Source organism: Leiobunum rupestre, chromosome 4, assembly GCF_980474605.1.
Source record: "Leiobunum rupestre chromosome 4, qqLeiRupe1.1.hap1, whole genome shotgun sequence".
NCBI lineage: Eukaryota > Metazoa > Arthropoda > Arachnida > Opiliones > Sclerosomatidae > Leiobunum > Leiobunum rupestre.
In genome coordinates, this window is record NC_143387.1 from 45002025 (window position 1) to 45027886 (window position 25862).

Sequence of the window (25862 nt, forward strand, 5' to 3'; positions counted from 1 at the left end):
CTTTGCCTTTCCCTTTCCCTCTTCTATATTTACCCCTCTCCCCTTTACTACTGATAAAATTGCCTACTATAATTTTAAATAATAAGTTTAACAATATGCTATTTCTGCGTTTTCGCAGTCTAACATGAGCTATATATTGGGTAATATTGTTTCGTATATTGGACTAACTTGGGTAATATTGGTAATTTTGAAAATTATTAGTTTAGTAATTTAGCAAATTAATCATTTAATTATAAATTTAGTAATTTAGCAAATTAATTATTTAATTATAAATTTAGTAATTTAGCAAATTAATTATTTAATTATAAATTTAGTAATTTAGCAAATTAATTATTTAATTATAAATTTAGTAATTTAGCAAATTAATTATTTAATTATAAATTTAGTAATTTAGCAAATTAATTATTTAATTAGGTGTTTAAACCTAAAAATTACATTTATTTTTAATTATAATAAATTATCTATTTTAATACATTACCAAACTATTAAATTTTGTGTTAGTAAGCAAATATTTTAGAAAAATAAAAATTTACTAATTAAATAAATTTAAATAAAAATTTACCATATAAGCAAATTTAAAAAATAACTATTTTAGTAAATTTATAAATTTAAGACCCCTCTTTGCCCGAAAATTTATCTATTTAGAAACACCCTTATATTTCGGATTGACTGGAAGTTAAGAGAAGCACATTGTGAAAAACTAAATGAAAAGAGACTTAAAACCGTTTTAAGTCTCTTTTCATTCGGATGGACTGAATTTGATATTTGTAAAACGTCTTCATTTCATAAAAGTATAGCTAATTTTTATTAACAATTCTTCGAGGACTTTGGGGAGAGATTGAATCAGGGTTTATTACTCAATTTTCCTGTCTTATAGTTGGACCGAGCCTTCAACATTGTTTGTCGTCGGCAGCTGCGTAATCAAAACAGCCAATAATCTAAAGTGAAAGCTTCGACGTCAAGGAGTTTTGCCATTTAAAGGAAAAGTCCAGGTTGGGTAAAACTTGGGTCTATTTGAAAGATTATGTTTAAATAAACTCAAAAATATCAGTCGTAAAATTGTATCTTTTTTAATGACGAGAAATTAATTTTTAAACGAGCGAAATTTACCACCAAGCGAGCTGCCATTTTCTTTCGCCTTCCCTCCGCAGACCGCACGCGGAGCAAGCGCGCGCGGGGAACAGAGCGCTGTTAAAGCCAGTTATAGCGCGAACAGCGCGTGATTAAAGTCCTAAAACGTCACCCCGAAACAAAAAATGGCAGATCGCTTGGCGGTAAATTTCGCTCGTTTAAAAATTAATTTCTCGTCATTAAAAAAAGATACAATTTTACGACTGATATTTTTGAGTTTATTTAAACATGATCTTTCAAATAGACCCAAGTTTTACTCAACCTGGACTTTTCCTTTAACTACCACCCACTAACTTGTAAGTTGAACGACAAAATATCATATCAAAATACGCCCAGATCACCATTCCAAGTATCATTATGGATTCGAAAGTAATCTTACATATCTTGCAAGAACATTGATGTCAGTCGTATTTATTTCCGGTTTAAAAATAAAGAATTTCTTGAGATTTGTAAGAAATATTATATTTCTTGTCAACTTGACGTACCCTTAGTTTAACCGACTTTAAATAATGGTTACGACAATCAAGAGATTCCCGCCCTTCTCTGTACTATTTTTCTAGGGAGATAATCGGAGATATGGGTCATTCAATAGCCAAAAAAACCACACTTCGAAAGATGTTAATCCAAACTGAATTACCTCACCAATTTGTTTTCTTCCAAATCGGTTTAATGGGTTGACCTACTTCACCTTCCAAAATGAATTAGCAAACGAGTTCGAAGACATTCCTTTGGCCGATTAGACCAGCATGACGGTGCACCAACACATTGAAGAATATCTAACTCCCGAGTTCCAGCAGCGACTGATTGAATGAATGGCCTATTGACTTAGGCCTATGTGTTTTCTTATTTATTATTATTATATTTGGTTTAAAATTTCAAAACCATGAAAATATTTTAAATTTCTCTCAATGGAAAACGTTTGTAATTCTAGGTTATCTTTTATATGTACTTTTGAAAAAAATGGTCTGATAGAGACATTTAAAAACCACTGCACCTCCCGAAAGTAACACAAAATAAGTGTACCATGAGAAAAAACACGTTTTGTAAAAAAATAGGTTTTGAAATTACCTCTAAGAGATGTTATTAAAAATAAAACCAAGCTAATTTGAGAAAACGAAATTTTACGAATTGAAATCTAAGCACAAGAAGCGTAAGGCATGAAGTGAAATATAAGGCAATGATAAAATTAAAATACACTTTTAGGCCAAATACATGTACTCTTTTTTATGTTGTTCTAACATCTATGCATTTTTTTCGTTAATATTTTTTAATTAAGTCAAATACATATACACCAAATTTTAGCTTATTAATTATATTTTCTGTTAGCTTAAACCAACTCTTTTGCTTAATATTACGATGAAGTACAAGACGGCACTAAAGTCGCTAGAACACTTTAGTAATATTCGGAAGAATTGGTAGAATTTTGGATCCATAATGACTTTTTTGTTCATTTTCGTTCTCGGAGTTTTCTTAAGCGGTAATACGGTGGTGAATGTTATATATTTTTTTGCGAGCCAAACTTTTTGTGGGTGCGTGAGCGGGAGTCATTGTGGGCTCTGCGGCTTTGATTATCCCATTGAAAAGGAATTCTTGGAATTCTTCGGCCCTACACTTTCCGCCTCCGCAGGTCTCGCAGTGTCTCCGCCATTCCCGGCATGCCCAACTCTTTGTCGAAATAAAAGTTCTTTTCCGGATTTGAAGCGGAAAAAGAAGATGACCAGTTTCGTTCTTAATTCAATTCGTCGTCGCCCAAAGAGACTCGTGGAGTAATTAAGGGCCCTTCTCGGCTCGCCTATTTTACCTTTTGAAGTCCTCATTTGTTCCCATTTTATTCTGTCGCTCGGCTTTCCCGATATCCGAAAAGAATACGAACCGAGTTCTACGAAATAGGAATTTCGCCAGCTTCGAGCTGTTCGGAGCAACACCATTTCCAACTTCTTTCATTCGATTAACGTAGACGTACTAAAGCCTCATCGAGGTACTAAACTAATTGCTAGTAAAGAAGAAATTTTTTTAATCAATTAAATCCCTGAGATTGTGGAAAATCCTTTACATAGGTAAGGCACCAAATCTACAAACCTTAAAGGAAAAGTGCAGGTTCGGTAAAACTTGGGTCTATTTGAAAGATCATGTCAAAATATACTCAAAAATATCAGTCCTAAAATTGTATCTTTTTTTAATGACGAGAAATTAATTTTTAAACGACTGAAATCTACCCGCCAAGTGAGCTGCCATTTTCTTTCGTCTTCCCTCAGACAGACCGCACGCGGAGCAAGCGCGCGCAGGGAACAGTGGGCTGTTATAGCGCGAACAGCGCGTGATTATAATCCAAAAACGTCACCGCGAAACAAAATGGCAGATCGCTTGGCGGGTAAATTTCGCTCGTTTAAAAATTAATTAATTGTCATTAAAAAAAGATACAATTTTACGACTGATATTATTGAATATATTTAAACATGATCTTTCAAATAGATCCAAGTTTTACCCAACCTGGACTTTTCCTTTAACCTCGATCTGATTCTATTTATTTTATATAGAGTGTTCTTATCGCCTTGAAAGCATGTAGTCACAGTTAACGAAATTATTTATTAATGATATTAAAATATATTAATTTTGTAATCAAGGAAGGCACGTGCAAGATTGCCAAACTGTCCTACAAAACTATACAGTAGTATACTACTTTTCCCAAAAAAAAAAAAACCAAAAGCGACGTAGTCTTTATTTTGAACTAAACCTCTTTAGTTTCAGAGCTGAATAAGAGTAGCGAGACTTTCGCGGCATGGTGTATGAAACGGATAAAGAAGTTGGCTGATATCTTTCTTCGCCTAAGCCGCTGTTGGTGGGGTCGAGGTCTATTTCGACGCTGTTTTCGCTGCTAAACAGAAAACAAAGACAAAAGTGTAGGCCCCGATAAAACATTTTCGGTGGGTTCGACAGCAGATCTATTCGGGAAATCCGTTGTTTTGAAAACGAGATTTCACTTCTCCCACCTCCGAGAGGAACCGAACGAAAATCCTCTCGTAGGAGCGCTTTTGGAATTCCTCGTGGGAGGGCTGCCGCCTCACTTCGGGAAGTGAACTTCGGCACTAGCAGGATGAAGACGGGGTTGGCCCGTGCCACGTTCGAGCTTTGGCATCCTCAGTATTTTCCGAATCGATGATAATCAGGAGGTTTTCTAGTCGCGTGGAGTGCGGCCAACGATCAGATTATGCGCCAGCCGAAGGTCGTTAGCGTTTCCCTCTTTTCTCGTCACCGTCGTTAAAAAAGAAAGTTAGAAAAAAGATTTTCAAAACGACGGATGGAAACGCCCGGGGGCTTTGCGGTGAAACGAACCTCTGGACTACCCCTTTAAGTCCCGAAACATTCCAAGAAGATAATCGCTTGTAAACTTCACGACCCATATCCTTCACTTATTGATTGCCGGAGCGGCAGTCTCTGAAAAAGCATTTTGGGGCAAAAGTTACCCTTGTGTCGAGGAAAGATAAGAATTTAGAAATCTCAAGTTCCGCTGGTTTTGGCATCATATGGAACATCGGTGCTGAGAGTCAACAACCAAATGTGTTCTGAAATTGTTCATTGAAATTCTTATTCGGTTCTAGATTTGTATCTTTCTATTTTAGGATGAATACTTAATAAACTACTTATTAAATAAGGCTTTGGGATCCTCTTTAAAAAAATCGTGAAGGAAATAAGCCCCTTTTGGGGGTTGTGATTTTAACTTCTCGTTTCAATGCATCGATAACAACATTCTGAAATAGATACAGCCCATACGGATTTCCATAGAAGTCGCGATTTAAACAACAGTGAAAACCCACGGGTGGAAGCTTCCAGGAAGTTACTACGTTATATCGGTTTCTTTTTTGGATTTCCATCGTGCGTAGAACGTCAAGGTTTTCTAGCCTCTTTTTTTCTCTAGCCGGTGAGCTTCGAATTAAGAAGCCGGTTCGATCAATTGCCCGCATGATTCCAGTCGAGCCTCTCCGAATAACGATGTTTCCCAGAACTACCGCAGCGGCTCAGTCCCCCGATCCTCCGTCCATCCCATCTACTCAAATTCTAACCCCAGGCCAGCCACTTCCCCACTAATCAAGCTTCCACGATGCGCCTCCGTTTCTCCCAAAAGAAAAGGCATCACTCTCCGTGCCGTCTTAGTTTTCAGGCAGTGAGCGAGGCTTTTTTGGATAGACCCGTGGGCCTTCTATCGATGGACTACTTTGTGTAGGGAAGGGGGACGCTTGAATTTAAAACGGACCCTACACTTAATTTATTCATTATTCGATAGGCGAACTAGCTGTGTTCCGTTTGTTTTTCCTGTTGCGAAACTAATTGGAAGAATCGACTTCCTCCGAAAAACAGGATATTGAAGCTATATGCAAATGCGAAAGGATTCCCAAAGTTCTCTAATTTCCTTAAAGAGCGAAAGGAAATTTCTCCCTCTTTAGTTTTATCGAAAATCGAGAGCCATATACATACGAGGTAATGAATGTTTGTGTATAATCCAAGACCATACTTTGTGGCGGCCGGTATTAAGGGGAATGTACAAGGCTATCGGGTTATCTCGATATTCTCCCAAAAAAAGTCAAAAACGTTGACGTCGTGAATAATTTCCACAAAATTATGTTTTGATACTGCGACTCGTTAAACTTTGGGAAATTGATTGACGAAGTGCGCCGGTAACGATAAGTGTACCTTTTTAGAGAAGCGGGGGGGGGGGGGGGGGGTTGCGCAGGCTAAAGCTTGTTTTCCACTAGCGCGCGTCATAATGTTATTTTTTTTACGCGCGTAAAAACGCGTCGTTGCGCGCGCCAGTGGAAGACAAGCTTTAGACATTCCTAGTGATGTGAATTTACCGATAAAAATAAAAACGGTAAATTTACCGGTAAAATTACTGGTAAAATTACCGGTAAATTTACCATTAACTTTTTTATTTAATCAAAGTAATGGTTTGATGTCACAATAATTATTAAAATAATACTTTAATTTTACCATAGCCTTACGTTACATTAAACTTAGAGAAACCTACTAGATAACCCCTTTGAAATACATTTAAATGTATGGAACGTAAAATCACAGTTCCGGGAATTCGGAGTCTTTAACAGGAAAATGATTTGGTTTTCTGGTCCAATGTAAAATGTAATTGTTTCTTCTTTTATTTGAAGTTTTACAAAATATATTATTTTTTTTGCTTTATGAAAGTAATTGGTAAATTTACCGTTATTTTACCATTACCGGCTCACATCTCTAGACATTCCCTTTCACGACGTCAGTTTGGGAACTCCTCTACATGAGACTTTTCGTATATTTTCATTTATATGTTCCGATATTTAATATCGGTTGGATTTAAATAGATATTAAACTGAAAACTTAAGCACATTGAGTTAAACTAGTGGTCCTTATAAATCTCTCAAACATCGGTACGTGAAAAATATGAAATTGGTGTTTTAAAACGTGGGGTACTATGCAAAAAATATGGGTAATTATTCGCGGCATCACGTAAATTTCGCCTCGTATGAATTTCAAACGATAAATTACTTCGCCACTGGATCAGTTTTCAGAGTGTATGTCGTTAGCCTTCGCGAAAGTTAAGTGAAGTGAGGGGAAGCGTGATCAAAGGCAAAGCAAACAAAGTACAGGCGGGGAAGGGGCTGGATATCGAGGGCGAAGTGGCTGAGGAAATCAATGAAAAGAAAGTGATACAGGGCTATACTTCGGCCCCACCATTAAAGTCATTTATCAAAGATCCTAAACAAAAATGCCTTTGAGTAGAAATATGACGCCCCGGGTGAAATATTTGTCGGAGGAAGAGGCAGCCAGCCTGTGAATGGCGGAGGAAGATTTTCGGCTTTATGGAAAGAAAAGGCGGAAGGGGCTTTGGCCCCCTATTCTTCTTGAAGCTCGTCGGAGATTTTGGGTGACGGTGGCCAATAATCAGCCTTTTCTTGTCTCAATCTGCAAAGCTTTTCATCAGGCAACCTACTTCCAAATTCTTTTATGGAAGCTCGCAAATACTCTTTTTACTTATTTATGATCGCGATATTTACGCTTCCCCTCTAAACATAACTTTCGCACGATATTGTTTGCAGTGGCGAGTCATTGCAGGGCAGTCCCTGTAGCTATCCGCTAACATTTCCAGAGCTGAGAAAATATAGTTGACATGGCGAAATCGAAATTGCAAGGACGTTTTTGCAGTTTGGTAATGATCCATCTGCACTCCCCTTTGAGTTTGTACCGCGTAAGGGTCCACTATCACTCCCACCTTGAGTTTCAAACTCCAAAAGGTTCACTACACCCCTAATTGTTTAGCGAGAAGGTAGTCACTCGTAAAACGTTTGAACACCGAACTACTGATTGCCAAAATATATTCAGTAATTTTCAATGAAATCTCACTATTTGTCAGCGATGTCATTGAATTTTTTCAACTAAATTCCCGTGGATACCTATGATTTGTAGATCAAATTGCTTAAAGGAAAAGTCCAGGTTGGATAAAACTTGGGTCTATTTGAAAGATCATGTTTAAATATACTCAAAAATATCAGTCGTAAAATTGTATCTTTTTTTAATGACGATAAATTAATTTTTAACGAGCGAAATTTACCGCCAAGCGAGCTGCCATTTTCTTTCGCCTTCCCTCCGCAGACCGCACGCGGAGCAAGCGCGTGCGGGGAACAGAGCGCTGTTAAAGCCTGTTATAGCGCGAACAGCGCGTGATTAAAGTCCTAAAACGTCACCCCGAAACAAAAAATGGCAGATCGCTTGGCGGTAAATTTCGTTCGTTTAAAAATTAATTTCTCGTCATTAAAAAAAGATACAATTTTACGACTGATATTTTTCAGTTTATTTAAAAATGATCTTTCAAATAGACCCAAGTTTTACCCAACCTGGACTTTTCCTTTAAGTATCTAACCCCTCGTTTTTCGGTCATACAAATGACATAAATGAGCTGCTTTAATGTGTTCCAAATTTTGTATTGTATCATGGTTTTGTTAAAGATTTATATAGTATTCAAAGGTGTGTAGAAAATATCAGATCTTGAAAGGATTAAAGGATACCATGTTTCCTGTTCCGGTTTATAACAGATTTGTCTATCTAAGAATGGAGGTGGCATGGCAGACACTAATGATGACGCGGAGGAAGCTAATACATAATGGAAAGTCATCCCCTTAAATTACCACTTTCGATTTATTGCACTTTCCCATAAACGTCGTTTCACAAACACAAGGGGAACGCGGCTAACCTTTAAACACCCTAACGCAGTGTTGTGTACAAATTTCATTGGACCAGCCTTTACACTGAACGTTTTACTGGCGGGAGGAAAGACAATTTGGAAACTTTCCCCTTCCGGTGGCAGCAGGCGCTAAAGCGTCTAACCAATCAAAACTGTACACAAGAAAATGTACGACTTTTGACGGGTTGCGTTCTCCTTGTGTGGGTTGCCGTGTTTGTTGCTCCTAGTTTTCACGGAGAGGTCTACACAGAAAAAAAAGGTGTTTAGATACTAAACACTTTCTTAAACACCAAAATGCACAGAATATTTATCATGTTTAAAAACGATCATGTTTAGGCGATAGTGGTGTTCAGCTTTGCAACATCATGCGTTTAGAAATTAAACGTGTTATTTGCTTCTCATATTTATCGTTAAAACGTGTTTAGATAGAATTCGTTTAGAGATTAAACATATTAAATGCTTTTGGCGCTTACAATGAAAACACGTCTAAATATTTTTACGATTAGTTTCTAAACATGTTCAAAGGTTCGGGTGTTGTGGTTTTAAACATGTGTTAATTTGCCGTATACGCCACTCTTTAAGTAGCCGTATATTTGAGTGGTTTAATTACGATCTAAAATAACAATATTTTTAATTGGCTACGAATTAATGAAACCTACTGCCTATACTGTCGATTTCATTTCTTTAACTGCCTGATTATATTTTAGCGATATTAATTTAAATTATATTTGTGTTAATACGGCCTTTAATCACATCAAAAGTAGTGTTATTTTATTAATTTTTAGTAGTTCATGTTCAATTATTGATTTATATACATTAGTGTTATTAAATTAGTCTTAATTACCAATAACCTAAAATTATGAGATGATATAAGAACCCGGTCCATATTGTAGTTAACACTATTAATATAACGGTGATTAACGAATATTATTTTTATTAGAAAAAATAGAAAACGAAATTGAACGAAATATATAGACAACGCGAAATAAACATTAAACTCGTAACGCAATATACACTTAGTAAACATCAGTATTTAGCATTATGTTTAAAAACCACGAATTTTAATTTCTAAACATGACCTCTTACCAGCTGTTCCGGTTTGGAACACTACCGGAAAGATCTTGGAAGATTGTTTGAGAAACACGTTTTATTTAAACAGATGTGTTTAAGGAAACAACACCAACTCTTACCCATGTTTAGCTTTCAAACATGTTTAGATGTGAAATACCTTAACACCTTTTTTTCTGTGTACTCAAAGATGTGTGACCAAATGTGATAACTGTTCGCAAAACTATATCGGTAAATGAAAAATATTACATTGGTGACCTTATTTAATGTATTTAAAAATATTTTGGATTTCATGATTTGATATGGATATAACAAGATTACTTCGACGCCCCTATCTGGATGGCACCCCTTAATTAGGCCCTTACCTTACCATAAATAACCAAAACACTTTCTAAAACCTTGGGCTACGTTCAGTAACCTTCAACAAATTCAACGTTTCACGGTTTAGAAACCGGTGTCTTACTGAACTATTTTTTTCTATTTTCTGTAGGACGTTGCGTTGCTTAACCGATTGACAACAAATCAGGTTCATTTGATTAAAAAAATGCCAGTGAACCAAGGTTTGTGCAAACGGTGGCGTTTTCAATAATGTAAAAGTAGGTACACCAGCAGACTAAAATTCGATCAACCCACTGTTTGAGAAGTCTACAAAAATGCGTTCACTAACTCCAAGGTTTATAGCTTATCAAGTTATCCATCACGGTTTTTAGAGACCTAGGAAAGAAAACTAGGATGATATTGGGAACGATCAAATGAAATCGGGTAGATATCTCATTGGTTCCCTAAAACTGACGTATTACGAAGCAATTGAAAAACACACGGGTTAAATTTTTCCTTCCCTCCTCTCGTGCGTAGTGTTCGGCAGTCGATTAATTTTTATCCATGAATAAAATAAGCTCGGCTATATTTAAATAATATTTATTTAAATAACCAATAGTTGAATAAAAATTGTAAAATGTTTTAATAATCGAAAGTGAATAAGCCTATTATTTAAATAAAACAAACAATTATTTAAATAAATACCACTTTTATTCAAATAAATGCTTGGTTGAATAAAAAACATAATTAAATAAGTAAAAATGATATTCTTTTTACCAGTTGACGTTTTTTAAATAAATCGGAAAATTTGTGGATAATGAATAAACAATTCTGAACACTACTCGTGCGGTAGAAAAACTAGACCATGATGCCCTAGGATCTTATCAACATATTCAATCTCCTTAGATATAAATAAATACATTCTTGGTGAAGCAAAATACATTGTTCTCATTACATTTCTTACATTGAAAATATAAAACGGAAATTCTTTAGCTTTTAAAGCTGAGAAACAAGAACGAAATGACAACGAGGGTTAACGTTTTTCTCATATTTTATGCCACGATAACGCTCCGAATGCAAAAAAGAAGACAATAAAATAATTTCGTTTTTATTTTGCCCAATTTTGCGAGACCACGTTGTTTTGGCGTTTTCGGAACTGTTTCCCCCCAAAAAGTCCTCGTTTCCGGAGCAGAAGTATTTTCGCGTAAATCGCGAAAATAAAAGTATGGTGATAGTAAAAATTTATATTCGTCCATTTGGAAGATGCCGTAATTTTCCCAGAGCCCCGGGGTGAAAATGGCTACTCCGTGCATTTTTACCATTTGCCGATAACACCGCTCTGGAAATATGGAGGGCGCGGGGGGAGCTCGACTCCGGGCCAGCTAGGAAATATGACAAATGGGAAAAGGTAAATAATATTCGATTTTTGTTTGCGTTTTTTTTGCTTCCTTTTTTTGCTCATAGCCGAACGCCGCTGAAATATAAAAAATCCGTCTTTCATATAAATAAAAAAATGAATATACTTCTGCTGGAAAACGTCGGAATTTGTTTTACTTCGAATGAAAATCGGAGCTTTACTTTTATTTATTTTAGTTTTAATATTACAAAATTCTCGTTTCAAACTTCAACTTATAATATACAAAAAATATGATTAAAATCTTTATGATAAACTCAGTGTACGCGAACTTGAAGTTTAATGGCGTTTTTGACATTTTATGGCATCGAGACAGTTATTAGGGTTTTAAAATGGCAAAAAAATTAAACTATGAATTTGAAGACTGTTTGCTGTAAAGCCCTTCATTCCCACTGTCCCTATCTAGTGGTGTGATGGGGTCACTGGAGCCTGTGGAGGGCTCCATACCCGGCTCTCAAGGTCATGTGATCGGGGCGCTGGGTCACTGGAACCTCATGGGTGTTCCACACTCGTCATTCTGTGACCTACTAAGGAGGGTAGTTTGCAGTGGAAGAGGAAACCACTCTAGTCCTCAGCTGTGCGAGGGTGGGTCTCGGGCAGCCCATGGTGTCGCCTTTTGTTGGGCCGTGATGAGGGCGTTTGTTTGCTATATGTGAGGCGGTCAAAATGGCTGTCTCACTGGCCGAACGTTGTTTCGCAAAGCGCACTTTTGTCCGGGGCTGGTTGTTTTAGGTGGCAGCTGTAGTGCTTAAGGCGGAGCAGCGGGGTACAAATACATATACTTATGTAAAGCCCTTCAAGCCACGCCAGCTGACCGCTCACTAAACTCGCTATGTTAGTAAGTTCTTATGGAAAGGGGAAACCGAAGAGCTCGGGAGAAAATCTCTCTAACCCGCAGGGAGATAACTTACAAGTTGAACGCAGCGGGAGTGGTTCCGAGTTTTCACCCATCTCCACAAGTTGGGATCGAATCCGGCTCCTCTTGCAGCGAGGCGAGAGTGATAACCACTTCGCCAGCCCACCTAATACGAACTATTTCAAAATAAACAAAATAAGTCGCCTTTACCTCAAAAGAGCAATAACGTTAGCTATCCATCATGCTACATTATCATAAAAACTTAACGTTTTGAATTTATTTATTTGACGAAAAGGCGAACCTTGAAGTATAACTTGTCAATAGAGAAGTTAAACAGAATGCTCTAGAAGTTTGAACGTCAACTTTGGAAGTACCTAGACATTCGCGAAATTAAATTCTTTAAAATCGGTTAAGCGTGCTTTCAGTTGGACGGCTAAAGCAAACGAGCACTATTCGAAAAGAATTTTCAAACAGTTTAGAAATATTTGCTAAACCTGGGAACACGACGAAATGAACAACGAAATGAATACTTAACCAGGCCACGTATATGGCTGAGAGCGTTGCCTAAACGAAAATAGTTTTTTTCGTGTACCCTAGTTTACCGTAAATGGGACCAAGATTTCGCCTTAATTATATACCGTTGGTAAGACGCGCGTTACTCTCGATTTGTGGAGCTGGATATTATTGAAGTGGGGTGGTCTCGCAGCCAGAGGAACCGGGTTCAATCCCAGGTGAAAACTCGGAACAGCTCCTTCTGCGTTTGCAAGTTCTTTCCCCACTGGTTTAAGGGGTTTTCCCCTGAGCTCTTCGGTTTCCCATTCCATAAAACCTTTAACGGTAATAGCATGAATTTATTCATTTTATCCATGAATATAGAACCGCTCTAGATACGTTTCTATCTCTGTCGGAAAGAGGCGGAACTATAAGCTCCGCCCCTCTTACACGTGACGGATATACTGTAGTTACAACCTCGTCCAGTGAGTTGCGACGTCATTTCCTCTAGCTTTTAATTGGTTAACAATTTGACGTAGTAGCGGCATAGCTTCGTAAGCCCTGCTTTCTACCGGATCGGGATAGCACAATACAGGTAAGGTACAGTTCTATATTCATGGGTAAAATGAATAAATTCAAGGTAATGGTGAGTGTAGGGAGCTGTTGGCTCGCGTGGCATGCAGGGCTTGCCACCAACCTCCTACCTGAATTAATGACTTTAAAAGTCGCTTGAAGACTTAGGCCTAAGGTGGTGCCATGTGTATTAGCCTAGCTGACATTAAATTTATATATAATAAATATTATTCTACATGTCACATAAATTCGACTGAAATTCGTCTTCTCTATTATCAGGTTCTTCACCTTTATTTAGGGTTATAAAGAAGCTAGTAATGCACCACTGAAACAATCATTTGATTTATTTTTCTCATTACGTAAAAAATTAAATATGTAAAGTCTACATGTTTAAAACAGTTTTAAACAAATTCGTGCTGTTTTTAAAGTGGTTGTTTGAAACATGTTTTAATTTTTTTTAATGTTTCGGAAAAATTCTAATAGTTCGATTCCGAAAATCAGTGGGTGAAAAATAATTTCTCTTGTGAAATCTCACTTCCTTTTCGTCATAATGTAGCTGCGTTTATTTTTTGTACGTTCAGTAACGAAAATCAGTTGTATGATGAGGTCATGTCGTCATAGGCAGGGCCGGATTAACCAATAGGCCGAATAGGCCTGGGCCTAGGGCACCAAGCCTATAAGGGGCACCAAGAGGATTCGAAAAAAATAAAAGTACAAAACTTTATTCATTTGCTTTTCACAAAATATTTTCCGGAGTAATTTTAGTAAATGCGTCCACCCCTATGAACCAAAAACGTTTGATTGTCACATTCTCTGACGGACTGCCGTCTAGCCCCTGACGACCTACTAAATCTGGCAGCAAAATGAATTTTCCTTCCATTTCTCAATTATAAATTGAGGAAGCGCCTAACTCGCTTCGCTCGCTATTGAAAGGGGGCACCAAAATTAACTTGGGCCTAGGGCCCCATAAAGTCTTAATCCGGCCCTGGTCACAGGTTTTTGTACGGTTTTTTTCGGTCAGCGGTTTTTAAAACATGGCAGCAGGGTCGTTTTTTACAATGGGAACTATTAGAAATAGAACCAACGAAGGTCTTAAAACGGAAATGCATGGCTGCTAAATCTATTAAAAACGCGTGGGACGTCACGGTATCAAAACTCTGATAGGCATCAAATGGGCATCATGACGTTACAACCGGAAACGTAAAAAGTCGTACAGTAAGAAAATGATGGCATCGAGGGGCTAACCACTTCCTTAAATTCTGTACACCGATTACAGCGAGTACCGCTTTTGGTAGTGCTCAATCTGTAATCACTTGAGTACAGTCAAAGCTATGGGCTTGTACACCGATTTTTTTGATGCCCATCATATTGGGAATATAATACAAATTGACGTGTGTACGAGTGACAATAATCCTCCCGTGATTCCAATATTATCAAGTGGATCTCTTTTGTCTAATAGGAACCCGGATAAAAGGTAAACCCCCTTAATACCTAACCATCTTTAAACGAAGGTAGATTTTTTTTATCCGCGGGCGTCACGTGCCGGATGCTGGCTCGCGAGAAGTCGATCGCTATTGACGGAATGATAACGGGTAAAGCGAGGCTCGATATTGATGCTGCCACGCGAATATCGAACAAATAACAGCCCAATGAAGGTGCAAAAAGTATTTACGAAAGAGACGCGAGGTGCACAGGCTCTTTTCCGGCGTTTTTTATTTAAAGGGGGTGCATCGTAAAGGCGCTGGTAAGCAGCGCGTGGCGGGAACGTCGTGAGACGCGAGCAGCTGCGCCCCTAATTGGCTATTGATTGACGCTGGGACGAGTCCATCGGGAATGCCGGGAAAGGGGGGTGTTCGGCCCTCTCTTCTACGTCCGCGTCTCCAGAAGGAAGGCAATTCTTCCTCTCTCCTTCTGGGTCCTCCTCCCGAAGGCAGCGATTTTGCGTCGCTCCGACCCGGGCTTCTCTCTCCGTGTAGCGGCTCGCTTCGTCCTCCGCTCTCTCTCTCTCTCTCTCCCTTTCTGCCTCTTCCCTTTTGGAAGACGAATTTCCTTAGGCCCGCTTCTTTCTGGTAGGAGCAAATGTCGGTGTTTTAACCCGGGATCTCGCCTCGAATGTCACTCTCTCGTGTCTCGGCAACCTCGTCCGTAACGTGGAAAGCGGCTCCGCCAATCGCTTCCAGAAACCTCGGGCTCTTTTGATACTTTAGACGCGCGCCGATATTATTCCCCGATTGATTCGCGACGCGCTTCGCTCGATCGGACATTGACTTAAACACTCGAACTTCTTCTCGCGGAAACCTTCGTCGAATTTTCGTGCGTTTCCAATCCGTGATCGGCCAAGACTGCCGCGCCGAAGAGAACGTGCCAAGGACTGACGACTCCTCCGCCTCGCACTTCGCCTACATCGCCGGTGAGTTCTTTGTTGGGTATATTATTGCAGCCGTTACTAATTTAAGTAGGGATTTAGACCATAACGAAATAGGCAACGATGCGTTTTTCTTAGCTCTCATTGTTAGAGCTCTGTTTTTTTTTGTACGATACAAAGACGAAAATTGTGCTTTTTTATTGAAATCCTTTGTTTGGAAATAGACCTTTTATCTTAAATTTTTTTGAAAATTAATTAGATTTATATTTATTGCATTTTACATTTTTAATTACATTGCCGACATATCTTAATTCTGTCGGTAGAGCCGTAGCAAACAAATAAAGCAGCCAATGAGTGGTTTTTTTCTGTTTCGTTAGATAGCTTCCGTTACTAAGCCTATACATCCGTTATTATAATCAAAACTCCTTAAACAATTAGTATATAAAGTAACCAAGTCGTTACTTTCCATTACTAATGTGTGAAGTAGATCTGATTAGGTCTATTTCATGAATCGCATTTCCCATCAACATAATTTCATCGAAGGTTTTCTGACAACTCTAACGTATAATTGGAGCGAAGCGAGCCGATCATCGATATTATTGAGACTTGAATGTGGAAATCTTGGTTTGTCTAATAAAATATTATGGTAAAGCTCGAAGATTACCAACATAGTTTGAAAAGGCTGACTGGTATAGCACCGTCAGGCTAACTCGCGACTTAGGGTAAACAGAAAAATCGACCGAAGAGGGAAATACAGCCTAGGGACTGATGCCTCGCTTCTTCACGATTGTTGACAACTCGTTTTGGCGGTCATCTCAATGGAGGGTACGCTTTTGTTTTCCAATTTTGGGCAACATGTCTGCGCTTAAGACCTCAAGAGACTCTTCGGCGAAACGGTGGGTCTTACTAGGTTTTTGCACTGCACGAGGATGTCCCCATTAATAAGTTCCGAATTAAAATCGTTAATTATCTTTTAATGCTTATTATTTTTGTATCGGTGGGGTTTTCCACAGCTATTTTAAGAATATAATAATAATAATAATAAAACATAATAATCAGCTAGGCTTATACCCAAGGCACCACCATCAAGCGACTTTTAAAGCCATTAATTCAGGTGGCCGGGTTACAATGCGTAAGAGGGTGGTGGAGCATATAGTCAATAGGAAATAATAAAATATGTTCTTATATTGCGATTTCGTTAAATATTAACGGTAAATGTTTAGAGAAAGCCACATTCTATATTTATAGCTTCAGAGCCACTCTTAATCACGTTTTTGTTTAACTTGTAGATCGAAAGCGAACAAGTGGCAAATATTTACCTAACCATTATGATTTCAATTGAAATTGTGCTCGTACTTTCAATTATCTTAAAATTGAGAGTCAATAGTAGGTAAATATTTACCTAGACCGATGACAAAATGATAAATTAGCTTGTTTGTTTTACGCGCTTTACGCGAAGCCATTACTGTCGTAATAGTCATTATAACTTTTATAAAATAAACCATCAGGACTGGTTTGAGTGCTTAGAGGTTCAGTTTAGGGTATCTTCAGCTATAGTATGGTTTTTGAACAAAGTGGAATATTAGAAAGCTGTTTACAGTTAGCATACGTTACGTAACAGTAATCGACTCGTATTTGACTATGTTTAACGCTGTTTAAAATTATTAGCATTTGAAATGCAATAAGTGTACCTCAAAGTAAAATTTTATATTTCTACTTTGCATACTTAAAATGAAATTTTAGCCGCGCTTGACACGTAAATTTTTAAATTAAACCAGTGAGCCGTATTATTAACGCACCTTTTTCTACAAGATTTAAGTTTAAAGCTCGCGGCTTACAATATTTAAAATTGCTCGAGTAGTTTGATAATAAATGACGAAGTGAATAAATTTCCCAACTAACGACATTTAATTTAAATATTTTAATATTTAATAGCGATCCTAATAAAAACGCCGCTGGCTCTAACTCTTCCTTTACGCGAAAGACATCAAATATTTTATTAACTTTAAAAAAATAAACACCATCGCCTTCCGAAATACTGCGGAAAGTAATCCGTCACTAGAACTTTGAACTGCTTCGGGGAATTCTTCGCTAGATTCCCGTTCGAGAGGAAAAAAATTCTCGAGAAATAAAAATATTGATCCGTTTAAGGCGGCGAATATATATACAGCAGTCTCTAGCGAGACGGGAATTATTTCGAATAAAAATATATATCTGGAATGAAAAATCCAATACGAAATGGCGCCTCTCGTTAAGTAAACGCGTAAATATTTGTCCATTTTCATCTGTTTGCTTTCTGATCTCCGTTTTATCAGGTTCTAAATTTTAGCTCATCTCCATTAGAGCGTGAAACACTTTAGCCCGACCACTCCCCCTGCCCCCACCCCCCCCCCGTTTGAGTAGCAGGAACCTTAATTGCTCTTATATTCGTTTATAAAAGAGTTCTTACGCGCGTGCAATTAATTTCGATCATTACAGCACGGTCATTTTGTTCGAAGGCGTTCGTCGGAGTCCCTTCCAGAAAGCTGGGCACTCGCGCGAGCCCGGATACCAGCGTGTTGTAGCGGCAAGCATTGTTTTTCCTTAAATCCCCCCGAGAGAGACGTATAACGATCGCGGATTATGGACCCTCTCGTCCGTCTTTTTCCTCGCTACGATGCCTGCAATGGCGGACGCGCGTAGCCTATAGCTACGGGAAGACTTTTCGCTTACCGCCATGTCCTGATTTAGCCCGGTGATAAAGTTTGATGTTGAAAACATTTTTGCGTCTCGTTTATAATAAACTCGGCAAGTCGGCAGCGTACCCCGGGCTAAGACTTAATCTTTCGAAGCTCGCGTCTCGCTCCCGCAGTTAACAATAACCACCGAGTGACGTTTTTTTTTTGCCGGTTCCTCCCCAACCCGAAAAATACCAGTACAGCTACACTCTCATTTCCGGAGAAGGAAATGGAAATTTCTTTGCATCGATAAATGTATTTGTAGTCGCTTTCCCCGTATATGTTTTTTTTATCTCTTGTTTTTGTTGGATGCGAGTTGGATGAACGCGTTTACCAACAATTTTTTTCGTTCCAGCATATTTTTTAGTCGTGGTTGAGCCATAGATATTTGATATAGCGTAGATAACTTACGCCGCATACGGGCCCGTGGGAAAAACACGGAAGAGACAGCTAGCAGGGGACCTATATTTTCTGGATGTGCTACGTAATAGTGCCATCTATCGGTGATCAAAATTAGTATTTGGAAAATATTTTCTGGATGTGCTACGTAACAGTGCCATATATCGGTGACCAAAATTAGTATTTGGAAAATATTTTCTGGGTGGGTTACGTAATAGTGCCATATATCGGTGACCAAAATTAGTATTTGGAAAATATTTTCTGGGTGGGTTACGTAATAGTGCCATATATCGGTGACCAAAATTAGTATTTGGAAAATATTATCTGGATGCGCTACGTTATAGTGCCATCTATCGATGACCAAAATTAGTATTTGGAAAATATTGTCTGGATGCGTTACGTAATATTGCCATCTATTGGTGACTAAAATTAGTATTTGGAAAATATTTTCTGGATGCGCTACGTAATAGTGCCATCTATCGGTGTTCAAAATTAGTATGAAAAAGAACGTAATAAAATAGGCCTAATAATGTTGATAGCATTTTAGGAACGAGAATTTGAAGTCACGTGTCTTTTTTTTGCTTTTGGTGGAAAGGATAGCTTAGCGCATCCAGAAAATACGCGTTGTCTGCTAGCTGTCACTTCCGTATCAGTTCCTCGTAGAATTGTAGATCTATACTATTTCATATATCTATGGGTTGAGCTAGCATAGAGTATGTCGTTTGTCGTTTGTTCTCGATTCTGCTAAGATTTATCGAAGCACGCTCTTTGTTGTATGAACGAAACGTGGCGCTTGTGACTAAATCCGACACTTTTTCCAAAGTTGTTTGGTCCGAAACATACATTACGAATTGACCTATGCGACAGTTGCGATTTGAGTTATTTAGTAAGAAAATGCATTGAGATAATATGGATATTAGGCACCCGCGGGTTTTACGATTTTCCTTAGTTCTTTGCACGCGTTTCGTCACGTTAACTTGAAAATTCTATCAAAGTATTCTTATGTAAAGCTGGGTTTATAAAGGCGCTATAGCGTTTGGCCTGTGCGTGTCGGGGCTGTAATACCAAATCTCCGTAGACAAAGCTCGGCCCAAACTTGTGTTGACTTATCAAGTGCCTTTGAAAACCTAGGTTTAGCGTTCAAACGTCTAGCATGGCTTCGCTTTACCAGTTACCACTCTGTAGCTTAGGACTTACGACCTCCAAAACTGGGACCAATAAACCCGTTTCGTCAAATTATAAAAGGGAAAAGTATTCAGACTTTTGGGTGATACCATATTATAAAATGAAATCATTCGATTAATTTATTTCATCGGATTTTTTATCTTTAAATTTATAGATTTTTGAAAAATGTATTTTCCAATTGATGCATACTATGATTATATCGGTTATGCATTCTAAATTAAATTATATCTTTATAAGGAATAATTTTACTCCGACTTTGATGAAGATGGCGCTGCACAACACTAGGGGCTTTCCCGCTTCTGTTAAATAGCGGTGCTTGACGCATGCTCGGAAGCACGTTTCAATTAAGTTATTAAACAGAAGTACAAAAGCCTCCTAGTGTTGTGTGATGAAGTTAAAAGTCTTCCTCATTAAACATTATTAATATATAAAATTATAGTTTGGTAAGATTTGCTAGGTTTTGCCATTTATTTATTATTATATTAAAATACACTGTGTGATACAATCAATCATTTTTTAAGTTAATTGATTTAAATCTACCAATAAAAACTGTAATTCTTATCTAAATTCCAGCCAAAATTTAATAAAAAACATTTCTATTTTTCAACGAAGAGGCAAACCAAAAATTGTTATTCTAAAAATCCTGAACACCTTTGTAGACTCTTTCGTTTATTCGAAGATGATTTCAATTATTTATCCTTTGAGCGAACGCAAATAAAACATTAACGTTGATCATTACAAGTTTTCCGCCCTATTTTAGATCTTTAAGCCACTTGGGGTTCGAACTTTCAATTTAAAATATCTTAAGTATCTTATTTAACACTCTTCCTGAAAAAATTATGTGAAAATAAAGTAACGCAAATTTTTGAAGAAAAAAAGTATCATCTCATGAAATATTCATCTTAATTTGAAAACCTTCGTATACGGTCCCGCTGGCTTAATTACGGAGGAGCCACTTCACGCTGGCTGAATCTCGCTCCTAAATCCGTCATTGGGAATCCACCAAGTCAAGTTTTGAGCTGGGCCACCGACGACGTAGCGCTGTTGACCAGTTAAATTCCCGGACGTGGATATAGGAAATAAGAGCTTTCATATTTATAATACCGCCCGTCGAAAGGATGTAAAACTCGGCTCTACAAAAAAAAAGTTTCGCAATTTGTGAAAGAGGTTTTGAAACTAAATGCGGCCGCGGTTTTAAGCTTTCGAAAGAGGCGCTTGGCCAGAGCCTAATCCGAGCTCTTTCGCGAAACTTTCTCGCGTACATTCGACGCTCTCCGGGGGATCGAAATCCAGCTCTCTTAGCCGAGTTTTGAAGCTGATTAAATATGCATCCGAGATTTTTTGGAATTTCGGCCGAGTTATCTAAATCGCGTTGATGATATTACTTCCGCGACGTCCTTTCCGGAGATGTACTGATTAATCGCGCTTCTGCTATGCCAAAGGGACTCGTTAATGTAATTTAAAATTTCATTATTTCGGTTAATGCCGCTATAGTGTTTAATACGAAATATTAGTTAAAACGAGTTCCTGGAAAGTTGAACCTGAAGATTATTGATTTCGTATCACAAAATGCGTAATGAATCACGTGCAATTGCGCTACAATTTCAATTACGTTAATTCTTGGAATACGTTTTCGAATGAAATCGGCTTACTGGGTTTCGCATTTTTGCAACAATATTTAAAAATAATATTACGAGTCCATGAAAAAAACCAAGCGAAAAAGCCATGTTATACCTTTCATTAGTCGTTTTATAAATTCGACATCGGTATGTTTCGTCTTGACACCTTAAAAAGTCACCGAATCGTTTGAATTTTGAGGATGGAGCTACATAATCAGATGTTTTGAGAAGCGAGAAGGTATAGGCCTCAGTCACGTGACGGAAGGGGAGGAGCTACCCAAAATTCTACCAGAATTTTTCAAACTTTTCTGCGGACTTTTAAAATTTATCCAGACACCCTTTGTGTGTGCGATCCTAAATGTGAAAGCCACGGTTACTTAAAACCTAGTCTAAGTCGGTTTCGAATGTTGGTTTTGAGCAATAAAACTGACAGAAACTCTCGGTGAATACTGTTGTCAAGCATCAGTTTCGTGGATGGTTGGACGGTTGGTGAATATTGTTGTCAATCGAAAGTCTCGTAGATGGTTGGACGGTTGGTGAATATTGTTGTCAAGCGACAGTATCGTGGATGCTTGGACGGTCAGTGAATAGTGTTGTCAAGCAAGAGTATCGTGGATGGTTGGATGGTCGGTGAATACTGTTGTCAAGCGACAGTTTCCTGGATGGTTGGACGGTCGGTGAATACTGTTGTCAAGCGACAGTTAGTGGATGGTTGGATGGTCGGTGAATATTGTTGTCAAGCAAGAGTATCGTGGATGGTTGGACGGTCGGTGAATTCTGTTGTCAAGCGACAGTTTCCTGGATGGTTGGACGGTTGGTGAATACTGTTGTCAAGCGACAGTATCGTGGATGCTTGGACGGTCAGTGAATAGTGTTGTCAAGCAAGAGTATCGTGGATGGTTGGATGGTCGGTGAATACTGTTGTCAAGCGACAGTTTCCTGGATGGTTGGACGGTCGGTGAATAGTGTTGTCAAGCGACAGTTTCGTGGATGGTTGGATGGTCGGTGAATATTGTTGTCAAGCAAGAGTATCGTGGATGGTTGGACGGTCGGTGAATTCTGTTGTCAAGCGACAGTTTCCTGGATGGTTGGACGGTTGGTGAATATTGTTGTCAAGCAAGAGTATCGTGGATGGTTGGACGGTCGGTGAATTCTGTTGTCAAGCGACAGTTTCCTGGATGGTTGGACGGTTGGTGAATACTGTTGTCAAGCGACAGTTTCGTGGATGGTTCAACGGTCGGTGAATACCGTTGTCAAGCGACAGTTTCGTGAATGGTTGGACGGTCGGTGAATACTGTTGTCAAGTGACAGCGTGACCGTGGCTTATGTCAATTTCGTGGATGGTTGGACGGTCGACATTTCGCGCGCCTCATCGTGTGTGAAACGTGAAGCTACTAAGTGTATATAGGATCGGTGTATTCCTAGCGCATTGGCTTAACGAACCATTTGGATTTGGGGAAAAGGCGCATTCGGCTTTTAGGCGCGGTATGCCCTTGATGACAGCGAAACGTCCATTAATAAATATAGCCGAGATCGATTTTAAGGCGTTTCCGGAATGCTCTAATTTAGCGGCACACTCTAGGTATTAAGTGCCCAGGAAATAAAGTCGCCCCTAATGGTTGACCGCGCGTGACCCCACGCGAGATTGTTTTTAACGGTTTAACTTTAAAAGCGACGAAGGGGAGTTATACGATGGCTGTCAGATCCCTTTGTTTCCGTGTCAGAATCAATAGTAAAATCACGTCCCTCAGTTTAACGCGAGGGGGCGCTTCCGTTTTATCTAGTTTTCGTGTAGCGTTCGCGATGACAAGAAACGGCGCTGCTCGCGTCGCCCAATGTCCCTAACGCTCTTATCATTTTGTTTCTACCAAGAAGAGAGCTTTCAAAATATTACGTTACATCCTGGTATAAGAAATAAGGAGGGAAAGAAGAGATGTAGGGGGGGGGCGAAAAAAGGGGTCGCCAATCTCTCTCTCTCTTTTGGGGCTGAAAAGGGGGTACAGCCAGAGAGTAGCTAGCCGTGACAGTGTGCTTTCCCACATTATACTGACACCAAATTAAACGCTGACAACGTAAGACCCGGACACTCGCTTTTACCATCCCCCCCTCCTGGAAAATAAAAGTGCCGGGAAGCCCTTCCGCTAGGCGCAGTTTGGATATCTCCGTCCGTTGGCTTAGGCAATATGCCAAAAAGGAGGAGGAGGGAAAAGGTCACGAACTTTGCCTGGTAAATATACGTCCGCGGATGGGTAAAGAGAACGGTCGGCTCGTAAAGACTTTTGACGAGAAGGCTCGTCGGCCAACGCGGGCCACGCGTGCCTGGCCTTCCGAGGCTTAGCCGGAGTTAGCCTATCTCTTTCGCAGTCTTCCTTTTTCTTCTTTGGATTTTTGTCCAAACATTGTTACGAGAAAGGCTTACTTAAAAAATTTTACGGGCTCGTCGTTAAAATTTGAAGGTTCTCGAGATTTTGTCTCTCTCGGCAACACACTCTGAAAGAAAAACTGGCATTCCGAGATCAGCCTCCGTCTTTATCGCGCGGCCAATAAAGTGCCTTTTTGTAATTGCATTTTTATAATTTAAAAATCCGGGAAATGGAAAGTAACGCCGTGTTACCGGTGCACGTAGGAACCATTTACCCCACGCGGTTTAATGTACCGGTACGCTGACTAGTGGATCACCGTTCCAAAGTTCTTCGGTAGTGTAACCTCGAGTGTAAGATGACTGAGGCTCTGAAAATATGATTTGGGTGTTGAAATACATTAATTTTGATTAAAGTGCATTGTATTTCAACGTTAATCGTGACTAACAAGGAGACATCCCCAATATTTTTCAAACTAGGGGGTTAAGTAGACATTGAAAGTTCCTAAAGGGAAAAGTTTGGATGGCCATTCGTTTTGCCATGCCAACCGAATTTTTTTTCACAAACACCTCGGGATGTCTCCTTGTAAGAGCACTGAAAATGACTATGTAGAGACAATTTTCGGGAACCACGAATTAATTGTACCACGCCACAATAGTTAGGAAAAAACTTTATAGGCATGTGTGAAGAACCAATGATATACAGGGACGATTTGATTGCGCGTGAAGGGGTGGAAAATACTAGCAGACCGTGTGGTGGATTGGAAGAAACGATAAATGCATAAGGTTTCGTTACCAGCAAGAAAGTTAATTTAAAATGTATAGCATTTTGTTAGCACGACTAACAAGTTGTACTTAAGTTTTCCCTAATTGGAATTTATACGATTAATATTTAAGCTGTTTGTATTACATAGACACTAACCATTTATATTTCGTACTCCGTAAGCCCCTAAGACCACTTTAAATGCAAACTCTAATCACGTTGGTATGTTAAGTTTAGTTTTTGAAAGTTTTGTTAGAGACCCGTACTCTTTATTTGAAATTAATGGTCGGTGCAGTTCGCGACGCGTTGGAATATTATATTAAACGCTTGACTCGCCAACCGTCTAATTCATTCTGTCACTCAGCCAAATCCATAAATTTAACAAAGTGTAAAATTCGTTGTTTCGCTTTGGAATATAATGTAGTGTTTTAGTCGTCATTTATTAAATGGAGTTTCCAAGGGCCGCTCGCGACAAAAAGAACAGAACTAATCTTATTAATATTTCTATCCTTTGGAACGCTCATGTTCGCATTGGGAACGTCAAATGTCGAAGTACCCCATTTTTGGTCAAAAAACTACTTCTCGAGGTTGTAATAAATAATTTTTTATTCTTTAAAGGGAATATAACCTGCAAAGCAATCTTTATGGGAGACCCCTTCAATTTTTCAAATTTCCCAGTACAGTGGCGCCAAATATTTTTAAAGCCAAAGGCAAGAGCGGCCAAAGCTGCGAACGTTGGTGTTCGACACCAAATACCTGAGGTTATATTCCCTTTAAATTTCAAAGTCACTTACGAGGGCCGAGAAAGATATATTTTTCATTGAAATATCGCCGTAGCGGAATAGGTGTTTTATAAAATACGGGAGGTCACGTGTAAATGTTATTTCTACGTCACTAGCTATAATTATTGACAGGAATCCATACCTCTACTTGGAATGCTTATCGCGGCAGATTTTCGTCTCGATGTGGCTGACGGTTATTTTGACGTCACTATGTTAAATTAACAAACAACAACGTAAGAGGGGAGTGCACGCAAAGGGTATTTTTTCGCTCGTAGGCGGAGCCAAAGCCGTCAGAGTGATCTTACCATTCGCGATACGGCAGGATAAGCATTCCAAGTAGAGGTATGGATTACTGTTATTGAAAATAGAGAACACGCGCTGGAGTAGATAAAGTTTTTGGAATTTGAAGTCCACGTGCGAATCGCGCGTTCCAATAAAGTACTAAAAAGCTTAAGCTGGCGACGCGAAGAAAAACATTTTACACTTTTAATAGATCTTAAAAGAAATTGATTTGAAAAAATTCAACGGTTATATTGTATAAATTATCGCGTGCTTGCTCGGAAGGGATAATCTTATTGGCTAAGACAAATGCGGAT

At 38.8% G+C, this 25862-nt stretch overlaps 1 protein-coding gene across 6 annotated transcripts in view; it reads left to right on the top strand.

The window, feature by feature from the left end:
• The first annotated feature begins 15372 nt into the window (after positions 1–15372).
• The window catches only part of LOC149947956 (tyrosine-protein phosphatase Lar-like), a 250398-nt gene continuing 239908 nt past the window's right edge, over positions 15373–25862 (top strand). For all 6 annotated transcript variants that reach the window (XM_090172417.1, XM_090172421.1, XM_090172419.1 and 3 more), the window contains exon 1: positions 15373–15487. The gene's annotated coding sequence lies outside the window, so the exon portion shown is untranslated. The remainder of the gene's footprint in view (positions 15488–25862) is intronic.